Below are 13,031 nucleotides of genomic sequence, written 5' to 3' on the forward strand. Positions count from 1 at the left end.
GTTGCTTTTATGAAATATGTATGGAATGCTAACAAATTTTGAACTCCTAATCAGTTATCTTTAGGCATCAATGAATGCAAACAATGAAGACCTCAATAAAGAACTACCTAATTTTCCCTAGATAAGCTTCAGTTTAGTCCAGGTTAAGGCCTGTACATATTTAGAAGCTGTTAAGAGAGAGCTCTAAACAGAATACACTGAAAGTTTCAAATTTGTATATATGAATGGTTTGGCTTTGGGATTGAATTTTTAATGCTCTGTGTTAAAAGAAAAACATAGGTACCAATAAACTCAATGAGAAGAAAAAAGGAAAAACATAGTTGCTAAGGCCATGTTCTTTGGTAAGGAGCTTTGTTTTTTCCCCTATAAATGAATCAACTTCATTAAAACATGAGGTGGGATGGGACCTACAGCTGCACTGCCTTTCTGAGGGAAGAGGCAGCCATGGGGGATGGTAATTAAACTGACATCTCTGGAAATTTCTACATCTGGCAAGTATGTATTCAGACAAGATAGTATTCCTCAAAACTTCTCTGAGGGAGGCTGCCCATACATACTTGGCAAAGTTTGCCAATGATGATTATGATGGTGATGATGATTTTGAGAAATTCTAATTCTTTTTTATTTCTTTGTCCACTACTGATGATTATGCTGTCTTACATCCCTCCCTTAATTTTTGTTTTTTGAGATAGGGTCTTGCTTAGTTGCCCAGACTGGACTTGAATTTGTGACCGTCCCGCCTCAGCCTCCCAAGGTACTGGGATTATAGATATGCACCACCACCCCTGACAATAAATTCTACTTCTTTTCAGATCTTCTTCTACCCAGAGACATTCCCCATGTTTACTTGTTGATTAGAATCAGACTGTTATTCAATTCAAGTGCTTTGTTATCTGTCTAATATAGCTTATATGGAAATTAACCATTTCAGAAAAGTTTTAAGACCAAAAAAATTGGATAACATGTAGATGCATAGTAATTACATTAATATTAAGTTATTTGGGCCAGGGATTTAGCTCAGTGGCACCATGCCTGCCTCACAAGCACAAGGTCCTGAGTTCGATCCCCAGCACCAAGAAAAAAAAAAGTTATTAGACAGATTCTCCATTACTGCCACTCTATTGAGAGGAAAATGGTCTTCTAAATACTTTATGGTCAATGCAACTGATTAATTTGTATTTAACTCTAGATACTGTTACATCTACTGATTTGTTCAAATAAAACATTCTTGAAAATTCAAATTTGACAGTACTAAGGGCTTTCTCATAAAATTGCCTCATCTCACTTAATTTGCACAACAGTTCTGCAAAGTACATGTAATTTTGCCCATTTTACTTACTGAAAAACTGAGGTAAGGTAAGATAAGGTAAATAAACTTACCAAATTATTGCAGATCTAATAAGGTGGAGAGTTAAATTTGAATGTAGGTTTGATTCCAAATTCAGTGCTAATTCCATTTTAAAAACTGCCTCCTTCAGGCCCATACATGTCCATTTCACTTCTAAAATATTTTAAACTTTCTACTTACTTGGGAGATATCCCATTTCTCAAGCCATACTGTATTACACCTTATATGTACTCTTGAATAATTGATTAGTTATGTGGTCCCATTTAATAGTTCTTGGAAAGCCTGATAGTATTTTTGAACGAGTATAACATTTTCTGCCTGTAGAGAACCTTCTGTCCTTATCCATTAATTAATTTGTAATATATATTATCTACCTTAAAGGGCAGGCGGTCATACCAATATGTCAGTTAGACATAGGAACTATGGCTTAATATGAAAAGGAATTCTTAATCTATGTCATAATTATGTGCTCCGGTTTTTTACTTTTGCACTTAATTTTGATATCAGTATTTTTATATAATATTTAGATCAAATACTCTGAGCAGAATATACTTGGCCATTTTTTTTCTATTCTTCATCAGGCCATATTTATTCCCTCTTTTGAAACTTAAAAGAATAAGTTATAGGAGACCCTGAGGTCATCTAGCCAGATTCCCTTAAAGCCCAGAGATATTAAAGAGCCTATCCAAGGTCAACCAGGCAATAAGTAGTACATTCAAGACTGGAAAACTAATTCAGAACTCTTTCTTCCACATCACAGCTGGAAAGATTTGGATTCTTAAAAATTAATAGTACTGCATCTGTCAGAATGACACTGGGCCTGCAGAAGTCCCCATTGAGTTTCTTTTACCTTCTCAGAAGAACACCCATAAAGACCCAATAGAGTGGGCCGGGGATTTAGCTCAGTGGTTCCAGCGCCTGCCTTGCAAGCACAATGACCTAAGTTCAATCCCCGGTACCAAAAAACAAAACAAAAAAGACCCAATAGACCAAATCTCAGGTCTAGAATCTAAAAGAGATTGACACAATGGCTGAGGCATAGAGGTGGATTAGGCAAAACTTTCCAAGTTGTAGCTCACAGTCTTTGTCGTCCATCCATGAAACAGATTTTGTGAAATTAAGATTTTGAAAGTGATTTAGTGTATGTCTTCCTCACAGCCATGTATGTTTCCTTATCCGTGCTGAGTTCCTGAGCTGGAAAAATAACTGACTGATCCTCTTAAAGCAAATACTTCACCATGAAGAGAAGGTTCTAGATCCCACCCTCTCTTCCTTTGCCCCAACATTCTTCCTCCTCATTCAGCTCAGCCTCCAAACCCTAAGGCTAAAATGAGCGGACAGCAGAGAGGGACCAGTAGACACACGGTATCTTGTGACAGTAAAGCCTTTTAGGTCAAAGTAGAAACAGTGAGTGACTGGGTAGCAGAATAGAACATGCAGAGATTGTGTTTCACATACAGTGTTGGTTCAGACATTCAGAAAAGCCAGTAAAAGAAAAGAAAATGATGCTACTTAAATAGAAAAGTGGTAAACCAGAAATTGTACTTAGAAATATGTACATCACTTTACCATCAACCTGGAATTTGAATGAAAAGGGGATTTGACAAATAAGTACACGTCTGGGAAGAAAGAACCACATTTAAGGATGAGTACAAGAAAAACAAAATGAGGCCTATAAAGAAATGTGGAACCAAGGGAAAAGAGTTTCCAGAACACTCTTTAAAATGTTGTTTCTGTGCAGTGACAGAAAGTTACCTTAAGATGAGAATGAGTTAACAGAAAAAGTGGAAAAGGCTAGAAATTAGAATTTAACAGAAGTTAAAGCACAACAATAGATTAAAACCCACGTTGGAAGCTGAAAAGAACAATATGGATGCTTTTAAAACTTGTCAATTATGCACAAGATAAACGACTTTTATTCAAAATAAAATACTGGGGAAGAGAATGGATGTGGAAAACAACACTACTGGCATTACTGAAATATGCTTTTTTAGTGGAAGGCTATATTGAGAAAAATATTAGACTATAAAAATTCAGTTTTTCTGAACAGAATGAGAAATCTGTGCTTGTAGATTGAAAAAACTCACTGTATTCCAGGACCCCCAAAAAACAAAAACAAAAAGTGAATGAGACCAATAGTTAAGCACTTGCTGACAAAAATAATAATAGAGAATTAAAAAAAAAACAAAACAAAACAGGCCTTCAGTCAAAATCTAAGAAGTTGCTTACAAGAAAACAGAGTATCTGGCTTCAAACTTCTTGCATATGTATAGCACTGAATGCCAGGAACAACGGGATTTCAAAAGGGAAAGTTAAGTCTTTGAAAGTTCAGACATTTTATATGTTAATGCATAGAATATTTTTAGTTATGATAAGCACCCAGAAAATAGCTATGTACTGGTTATATAAAAATAATAAATTGTACTGCAATCTACAAGGCCTGCTTTAAACTGTATTTGCCTAATATCTCAAGGGATTCCGGTATTGAACATCTGGTCATCATCCCCTAGCAGGACACGTATGCTTTTAAGTGGAAGAAACCACATGTGTACAAGTGCCCAGAGTTTTCCCATGAATGAGCTAATAAATTAATCAAGGTGGAGCTAAAAACAACTGGAGTACTACAGAATCACGTTCTATTTTTATTCCTGAAATAATGTATGTTAATGATGGAAGTACAAAATTCAGATATGACTTACACATATAAAATATAAATTCCTCTTGAGTTTCCCCACAATCAATCAAACACTATTGGAAAAAAAAATCTATTGCTCCTAGCCAGATGTAGTGGTGCACACATGTAATCCTAGCACTGCGGGTGCTGAGGTAGGAGGCTCATGAGTTCAAGACCAGCCTGGGTAGTAAGACCCTGTCTTAAAACAAAAGTGGGTCACAAGCCAGGTGTGGTGGTGCATGCCTGTAATCCCAGCACTCGGGAGGCTGAGGCAGGAGGATCGCTGTAAATTCAAGACCACCCTGGGCTACACAATGAGTTCCAGGTCAGTCTCAACTCCATAGTGAGACCCTGTCTCAAAAAAGCCAAAAATAATAATTATAATAAAAGTGAGTCAAAGCCAGGCACCCTAATTTCTTCTGGGGCTTGACAACCTAGAGTGGAGCTTGTCAACTCCATTCCATGGCTGCTCCCCTCTCCTCACACTCAATAACAGCTACAAAGCAACATGATTACTAAATATGTGTCTCCTAAAAAGCAAATTAAAAATAAACTTGTTTTAGAGTGCAAATGCAAGATTTCAATTTTAACTGTAGAAAGTCAGTGAGGGCTGGACTGGGGATTTAGCTGCTTGGTGCCACCTCCTGCCTCACAAGTACAAGGTCCCAAGTTTAATCCCTGGCACCAAAAAAAGTCAGCAAGGGCAGTGAGGTGCTTTCCTTAATTTGGATTTTATGGCATCCTGTTTAAATTCAAATAGTAAAGGTTGGAGACTTGGAGGTGGTACAGAGGTTGCCTATCATGCACAAGGCTCTGGGTCTGACCACAGCTCCAAATTAAGAAAGAAAAAGCCAGTAAAAAATTCTGGAGTCCACAATGTCAGCATTAGCACTAAAATTGGGTTTGTTGTTTTGTTTTTTCATTTGCTCATACTGGAAGGACCTAGAAACCCACGGGAACACAGTATCATCAGCCTCCATGCTCAGCTCCTTCCTGGCACTGTAAAAACTTCATCTGCGTCCCAAGTTGTCTGCCAATTTAAACCCTCAGCTAAATTTTCAGTGACACCAGCATGTTTGCTTTAAATTTAGCAATAAAACAGGTCACAGACTGCTTTGCATTTGCTTCATTTTTCATTTTGAAACACAGCAAAACCTCTTCCCAAAGATAGAAAAAAATCTCTTCCAGGTAGATTCCAAGTCTAACCTTTCCCAGGGTCCCCTTGCTTCGCTGTGACAGACAGAAGTCTGATTTAACCACTTAGGTAAGAAACACAATGCTCTTATTTCAAAATTTAAGTGTTTTCTATGTGGTTATAGTTTTCAAATGTCAACAAAACTGTGTTCCTAATGCTTCGGTGTTCTGGATATGTAATTTTTTTTTTTAACAGATTAAGATGCCCATAACTTAACACTGGAAACATCTTTCAGATTGATGTTCAATAACTTGAATGATTTTATTGTACTAGTTCCAGCTCTTCTCCTGCAGTGACAGCTACATTGGGCACACACGTGTGGAAGGACAAGTGGGGAAGCGGGTGTTGTGTTGTGCTCTGTCATGGTGTGTCAGCAGAAGAAGCAATTTTATGTGCAGCTAGTCCAGCCCTCCTAGTTGGTAGTCTAGAAGAGTCGGTTAACAATCTGCAAGGTTCTGGATTTTTTTAAAAGTTGTTTTATGTACATGAAGCTTGACTGTTTAACCCAGATATTTTTTTTGAAAAATAAAAAAAATGTAATGTATACTTTATGTCTGTTTTCTTAATCTAGTTACTTTAATCTGCACTACGTATGACTTCTGAACTTTTTTTTTAAGTATCACATTTATGGAAGTAATGTTTTCCTTTGTATTTTTCAATGTTAGGACATTCTGAGCAGTTCCTTTCCCACATTCACTGCTTCTGAACCAGTATTCTTGGTGAAAGTTGTTCCAGCCAACTCTCCCTCTGGTCCTCTGACATGTGCGTTGCTGGGCAGGCCAAGGCCCCATCTGGAAATCTGTCCTGGTGACACACTGACCATTGTGTATATGCCCTTAATTAATGTTTTTCTGCTTTGTAAATTAATTGTTATTATTTTGGAGACTACACTTAATCCTCAAAACTTTTAAAGCAGAAAACTACTGTTCTATATATACAACAGCTGATGGCTGTGATAGAGCACACCTATAATCCCAGCAGTCAGGAGGCTGAGACAGGTGGACCTGCGTGAGTTCAAAGCCAGCCAGAACTACATAGTAAGACCCTGTTTCAAAGACCAAAAAAATATACAACAGCTAAAAACATTTCTAAGAAACAAGTTCTGAAAAATATTTTCAACGGTTTTCAGTGGTAATAGTGCAAAGATGAGAAGATGCTTTAAGAATTATTGATCCTCAGGCAAACTGACCCTCTTTTCATTCTACTGTAATAATACTTTTTTAAATGTTAGTTTAAAAAACTGATGATCTCTTGAGTGTGAGGCTGGCTCCTGGAGTTGCACTGCTGCTGCTGCTATTTACCACGGATGATCGTTCTCTTAGGAGAATTAAGTAGGGGAGGCCAGGACACCATCTGAATGGTTTTTAAAAAGCAGTTAAAATTGGATGAAGCTCTGGATCTTTTCCCAGGAAATGTATATATGCATGCCACATTTTACAAACAGTTCTTTTTAGTCCTGTACTAATATTTTTAAGAGTTGTCTTTTAAGACATATTCTAAAGTATAAGGATTTGCTTCAAAATAATCCAGAATGGTAATTAGAGACATAGATAATACAGATTGGCCTTGAGTAGAGGATTGGTAAAGCAAGGTGATGGGTATGTGAGTATTTATACTCTTCTCTGTTCTTTTGTTTATGTTTAAAATTTTCCATGTGGCAGAGTTTTATGTTCCTTTTAAAGACCATAAAAACCTCCTATACTAGAGCTCTACAACCCTCCCGACCAATCTCACAGAATCACAGTACCCCAACTAAAAGGAGAGACCTGCAGAGAGATGGGGATGATGCTGGTGACACCTTCAGGGGAGCTGCTGAGGGGTGGCAGTGATGGCTAGAGCCGGGTGAAGATGGCAGGCTGGCTGCACTGGTACCTCCTGCCTGGCAGTGCCTGTTCTGTCCCTTTAGAGCATGGGCAGCCCTGTGAAATCCTGGGGTTGATTCCAGCACCCCTAAGCCAGCTGTGCTTGTGACACACAGACCTGTAATTCAATCATACTGAAGTACCATGAAGACTAGGAGAGTGAGGCTGGAGACAGGACGGCAAAGGTCTGGGGTGGCACAGGACCTTTTCCTAGGTCTGTGGATGAACAGCTCCTTGTGTCACCATTTGAAAGAACAATGGGGCCCTCGGGCGAGCAGCAGCGGGGATGTGGGACAGGGTAGAGGCCTCACACCTTCAGGGCCACTGCCCGCTGTCTGCCACTCAGTGTCACCACACCACACCGTCTCCCTTTGCCGGGCAAGACTCTGGTGACCAGTTTGCTTTGGACTCTTTGAAGGTGTGTCTCCCCACACTCCTAACCCATTAGTTTTCCTTCTCTGCCTTTCATTTCCCTGCTTTATTCCTTCCTCTGATTAGGAGCATTTTCACTACCAGGGACAGACACAAAAGACATTAAACAAGATATATTTGAGCAATAAACAAGATTCTTGTATTTCTCATGGGATCCCAGAGAAATAAAGATGAGAAATAAAAACTCCTACTGGAGTATTTACAATGTACTCAGCTGTTAAAATGTTCAAAATGCAATCAAGGAAGTAATTCAGCACATTTCTAATACACTTAACTAGAGTAATAATGCTTAATAGTTTGGTCAAATTTAGAGAACCCAATTTTTTAGGATAGTATTGAAGATTCTAACCCCACCAATAAGAAACACTTAACAGTTAGTGCAGTGTCCCTTGGATAATGGCCAGAATTGAAAGGGTACAGTGTGACCACTTCCCAGGCAGGGAAAAGTATTGTCTTAATAGTCCTTTTTTTTCTCTTTCTTTCTTTCTTTCTTTCTTTCTTTCTTTCTTTCTTTCTTTCTTTCTTTCTTTCTTTCTTTCCTTCCTTCCTTCCTTCTTTCTTTCTCTTCCTTTCCTTTCCTTCTCTTCTTCCCCTCTCCCTCTCCCTCCCCCTCCCCCTCCTTCTCCCTCTCTTTCATACTGGGAGCAGGGCCCAGTGGTGCCTGCCTTCAATCCTAGCATTTCGGAGGTTAAAGCAAGAGGATCACTATGAGTTCGAGGCCAACCTGAGCTATATAGTGAGTTCAAGGCCAGCCTAAACTACATAGTGAGACCCTGTGTCAAAACAAAAAACAAAAAAACTCAAACATTTGTACTGGAGATTGAAATATGTCCATATTTGCTTTAAAAACAAACCCTTACTAAATTCCCCAGGCTATCCTTGAACTTACGATCCTCCTACCTTCACCTCCTGAGTAGCTGGGATTGCAGCCACGCACCACTGCAATTTCCTTTGATCTTATATTCTCAGTACATATAGTACTGTGGTTATGTATAGTTCTAGGCTATATGGTTCTCTTGCTATTTTTCAGTGTAACTGAGCCAAGTGTGGTGGCATTTGCCTATGATCCCAGCAGAGGCAGGAGCAGCACTTGAGTTCAAAGCCAGTGTGGAATACACAATGAGATCCTCCCTCTCTCCCCCCCCCTATATATATTACATAAATGCTGTATTACTTGCAATAAATAGATATCAACACCCAATTGTTAAAGATGTTTGGCCATGTATATCCCCATCAGCATGGCCAGTGGCACCACAGGCAGACTTTGGAAACCATCTTACACTTGCCCAGAAATACCCTTCTCCTTGGCCTCCATGACAGCTTGCATCACTGTCCCCAGGATGTTCCGTGCATCTATAGATTTTTCTTTCTTGGCTTCCTCATTCTTTGAAATTCATTTACATAGGTTCAGTCTTTCATATTTTCTCAGGATGAGCTCATCCATTCCCATCACCTTAAGCACATGTACAACCAGATTATCTAAGCCTTTCTCATTTCAGGCCTATTTTCTGAGCTCCCAAGGATGACTGCGGTGTATAACTGATACCATTCTAGATGTAAGAGACAGAAGTGAGTACTTCTCCACGGAAAGCCCAGCCCAGAAAGGTCCCTGGAGCCCCCATCCCACTGTTCCCTTCTGAGAACATGGTACCTGTACCTTCCTGTGCCTAAGCCAGAAACCTGACAGAAAAGTAACATACAGCTCCCAGAACTTCCTTTACCGGAGACTCTTCCCTTTGTCCTTACTACCATCAACTTGGTCAGCCTCACCATTCTGCCTATGATGACTTAAAACTCACCTGAGTGATCTTCCCACCACCAGTCCATTGTCTACTGCTTCCTGGGAAAATCTTACTAAATACAAATAATCACATCCTATCATTTTCCTTAAATGCCTGATAATCTTCCTGATAAAGCTCCAAATCGTCCTCACACCGTTCCCTTCCTCTGCTGTGGCGCCTCCTCCTCTCCATCCTTTGTCTAGGACGTTGCTATGGTCTGTGTGTTTGCGTCCCTCAAAATGTCTAGGTGGAAACCTGACTTCCGCAGTGATGGTGACAAGAGGCAGGGCCGTGGGGAGGGTTCTGCCCTCATGAGTGGATGAGCGTCCTTATGAGAGGCACGAGGGGCCTGTAATGCCCCTCCCACTGTGAGGATGCACAGGAGGTACTGGCTGTGAACCAGGAAACAGGCTCGCCATATGCTGCGTCTGCTGGTGTCTCCATCTTGGACTTCCTAGTCTCCTCAACCGTAAGCAATAAAAAAATTTGTTTTCTTTTTTGAGACAGGGCTTTTCACCATGTAGCCAGGTCGGCCTTAAACTGATCCTCTTGCTCTAGCCTCTTGAGTGCTGGGATTACAGGTCTGTGCCACAGTACCTGGAGAGCAACCAATTCTTTATAAATTTTAGTTGATAAATTACCCAGTCTAGAGTCAGTATAGCAGTCCATATGCCCTTCTATGTCCTCTTCTTACTCCTCTTTCTTTCCCCCCCGTACTTGGGATGGAACCCGGGGCCTTTGCACTGACTGAACTACCTCCCCAGCCCATTCCTTTTGAGTCAGAGTGTTGCAAAGTCACTAATCTGCACAGGCTGGGCCTGAATTTGCGATCCTGCCACCAAAGCCTAAAGCGCTGGCATTAAAGGTGTGTGTCACCACGCCCAGCTTTGCCTCCTTTTGCAAAAGCCTTATTCTTTAACGCTCAAAATAGGCACAGCTCCTCTGAGGAGCCGGCTGGCCCTCTTGGGTTCTGCTGCCTCAGGATAGCAATGTGGACGGAATAAACATTTCCTTTGTCACCCATCCACCAATAGACATTTGGGTTGTTTCTACCTTTTGGCTATTGTGATGGATATAGCTATGAAAATAGATATACAAATAACTGTTCAAGTCCCTGGTTTCTTCTGTGCATATGCCTAGAAGTGGAACTGCTGGATAAAATTATAATTTCAGTTATTTTTTTTTCAGACAGGGTCTTCCTCTGTAGTTCAGACTATGCTTGAGCTCAGTAGGTAGCCCAGGCTGGCCTCAAACTCATAGCAATCCTCCTGCATCAGCCTTCCAAGTACTGAGATTATAGGCAGGCACCACCACACCTATTATTTTGAGAAACCTTCATGCTGTTTTCCACAGAAGCTACAATATTTCACATTTTTACCAAAAAGACTTCCAATTTTTCCACATCCTTGCCACCACTTTTGTTTCTCAGATAGGGTCTCACTATGTAGCCCAGGCTGCCCTTGAACTCATGGTGCTCCTCCTGCGTTGGCCTACTGGGATTACAGGCATGCACCACCATGTCCAGCTTCACAAGATTTGGCGGGGGGGTACTGAGGATTGAACTCAGGACCCCACATCTGTCAGGCAGGCACTGTGCCACTGAGTGACATCCCTGGCCCTGTTATTTCCTTTCTTTTTGTGTGTGTGTTTTTTTGTTTTTGGTACCAGGGATCAAATTCAGTACCCTTGCATTTGTGAGGCAAATGGTGGAACGACTGAGCTAAATCCCCAGCCTGACCCTTTTATTTTCTATTTCTTTCTCTTATTTCTTATAGTAGCCATCTTGATGGGTGGGAAGTGGTACCTTGTAGTTTTGATCTACATTTCTCCAATGATTAGCAATGTCAAACATCTCTTCATATAGCTTTTTTTAAAAACTCTCTCACAACTAATTTCAACTGTAGGGTAGAATGGAGTGCAGGGGAAAAACATAGGGAGGAAAAAACATTTACAAAGCTAAACATTCTAGGCAAATGATGGTGGCTGTACAATGACAGTGGTCGAGGGGGCGAGAACTCCTGGGATTCTGGGTATATTCTGAGGCCGGCAGTGAGAGGACTGAGAGAGAACAGTATAGAAGGACTCCCGTGTTATAGCACACAGATGGCCACACAGATGGAGACTCAGAGCAGTACGCTGGGATTCTGAACCCGTGAAGTTGGGATGCCTCTTAGACGTCCATGTGGAAAGGCTGACAAACACTGTCCATAGCTGAGGGGGTTTGCAGATCAAGGATGTTTCGGTTATGTTTTGTTAGTGCCCCTGAACTTTCAAATTTCTAAAATAGCAGCAATCTATTGTTTCCTTCCAATTCTGCGCGTTGATGGTGCTTGTCTGGCAGTTTTGCACAAAGTGGTATCATCTGGCTGCACTCAGCTGGTGGCTGGGCTGAGCAGGAGGTGCCCAAGAAGGCGTCACTTGGTCGTCTGACACCTCAGTGCTCCGTGTGGCCTCTCCGTGTAGTTAGCTCGGGCTTCCTCACACCATAGTGGTCACAAGGAGTGAGACTTCCTGTCATGGCTGGCTTCTCTAGAAGTAGAAGCTGTCAGGCCTTTGACAGGCCAGGTGCAATGTGACATAACATCTCTTCTGCAATATGTCAAACAAGTCACCAGGCAGCATGTAAATGAGGGAGAGGAAACGGAATCCCCCTTTTTGCTAACAACAGTGGTGTGCCTCAGGGATGGGAGGGAGTGACCGCCTGGAGGTTTCAGGGCTGGTGTGAGAAATTTCAGAGGAATCAAAAGATAGTACTTAAGCCACGCTACTGGTTAAATCACACAGGGATGACTGTACACAGAAATGAAAAGACTAATCCTTAGGGTACTCCAACACTGTTTTAGTTGGAAGGAGAAACTAGCAAATAAGACTGAGGGCACAGCCAGTAAGGCAGAAGGAACCCTAGGAGTGACAGCATTTCAAGATGAGTGATCACCAGTGTAAAAAACCACTGAGAGCTCAATGACGACAGATGAAAATTGACAGCTGGATTTGGCTAAGCAGAGCTGAGTGGTGATTTTCACAAAAAGAACTTCAGTGAACACTAGCTTGACTGGGGTGGGTTCGACAGACAGTGAGAAGATGGAGACAGCTCGCACAGACCACTCCTTCGGGAAGTTTGTTGCAGTACAGAGGCAAGGAACAGGGCGGTAATGAGCTGGGATGGAGGTAAAGAGAGACATGCGGATAGCCTGCAGAGAGAGTGTGAACTGTTTATCCTTTACAGCAAGAGAGGGAGGACGTGTAGCCACAGACGCGGGGCAAGAGGTCAGCATAGTGGGAGGTGTTGTAGAATAGTCTGTGACAGAGGACCTGGGCTGGTCTGAGCTTGAAAAGGACATGACATCCTTGGAAGGTCTTTAAACAGGTGCACAGACGTATGCAGAAAGCACGATTCTGTGGAGAAAAGGGTAGGAACAGAAGTAGGAAGATGTGACCAGGAGATGTGACCAAAATACACAGTAAATGTTGAAATTTTAAGATATTTATATATTAAAAACTGGAATGATCCAAAGATTAGCATGGCCTCTGCACAAGGAGACACTCAAATCATGAAGCAATCCATATTTTAGCCAGAAAAAAATGTATTACAATAAAGACACATACACTCCCCTTGCTTCAAACACACTTATCCCATTGTTGCCACTTCATTTGTTTGTTTGTTGTCTTTGTGAGACAGGGTCTCACTATGTAGTTCAGGCTGGCCTCGAACTTGCAGTGATCCTTCTGCCTCGGCCTC

General features: G+C 41.3%; 2 protein-coding genes and 1 pseudogene across 6 annotated transcripts in view; 2 read left to right on the forward strand and 1 right to left on the reverse strand.

Moving 5' to 3' along the window:
- Positions 1 to 13,031, forward strand: part of Kiaa1958 (KIAA1958 ortholog) — a 143,143-nt gene that overhangs the window by 79,577 nt on the left and 50,535 nt on the right. The gene's annotated exons all lie outside the window — the stretch shown is intronic.
- The window catches only part of Inip (INTS3 and NABP interacting protein), a 108,642-nt gene that overhangs the window by 61,154 nt on the left and 34,457 nt on the right, over positions 1 to 13,031 (reverse strand). The window lies entirely within an intron of this gene.
- LOC117284406 lies at positions 12,764 to 12,863 on the forward strand (annotated as a pseudogene).

Source organism: Fukomys damarensis, unplaced genomic scaffold (assembly GCF_012274545.1).
Source record: "Fukomys damarensis isolate Sample0158 unplaced genomic scaffold, DMR_v1.0_HiC HiC_scaffold_36, whole genome shotgun sequence".
Classification (NCBI taxonomy): Eukaryota; Metazoa; Chordata; class Mammalia; order Rodentia; family Bathyergidae; genus Fukomys; species Fukomys damarensis.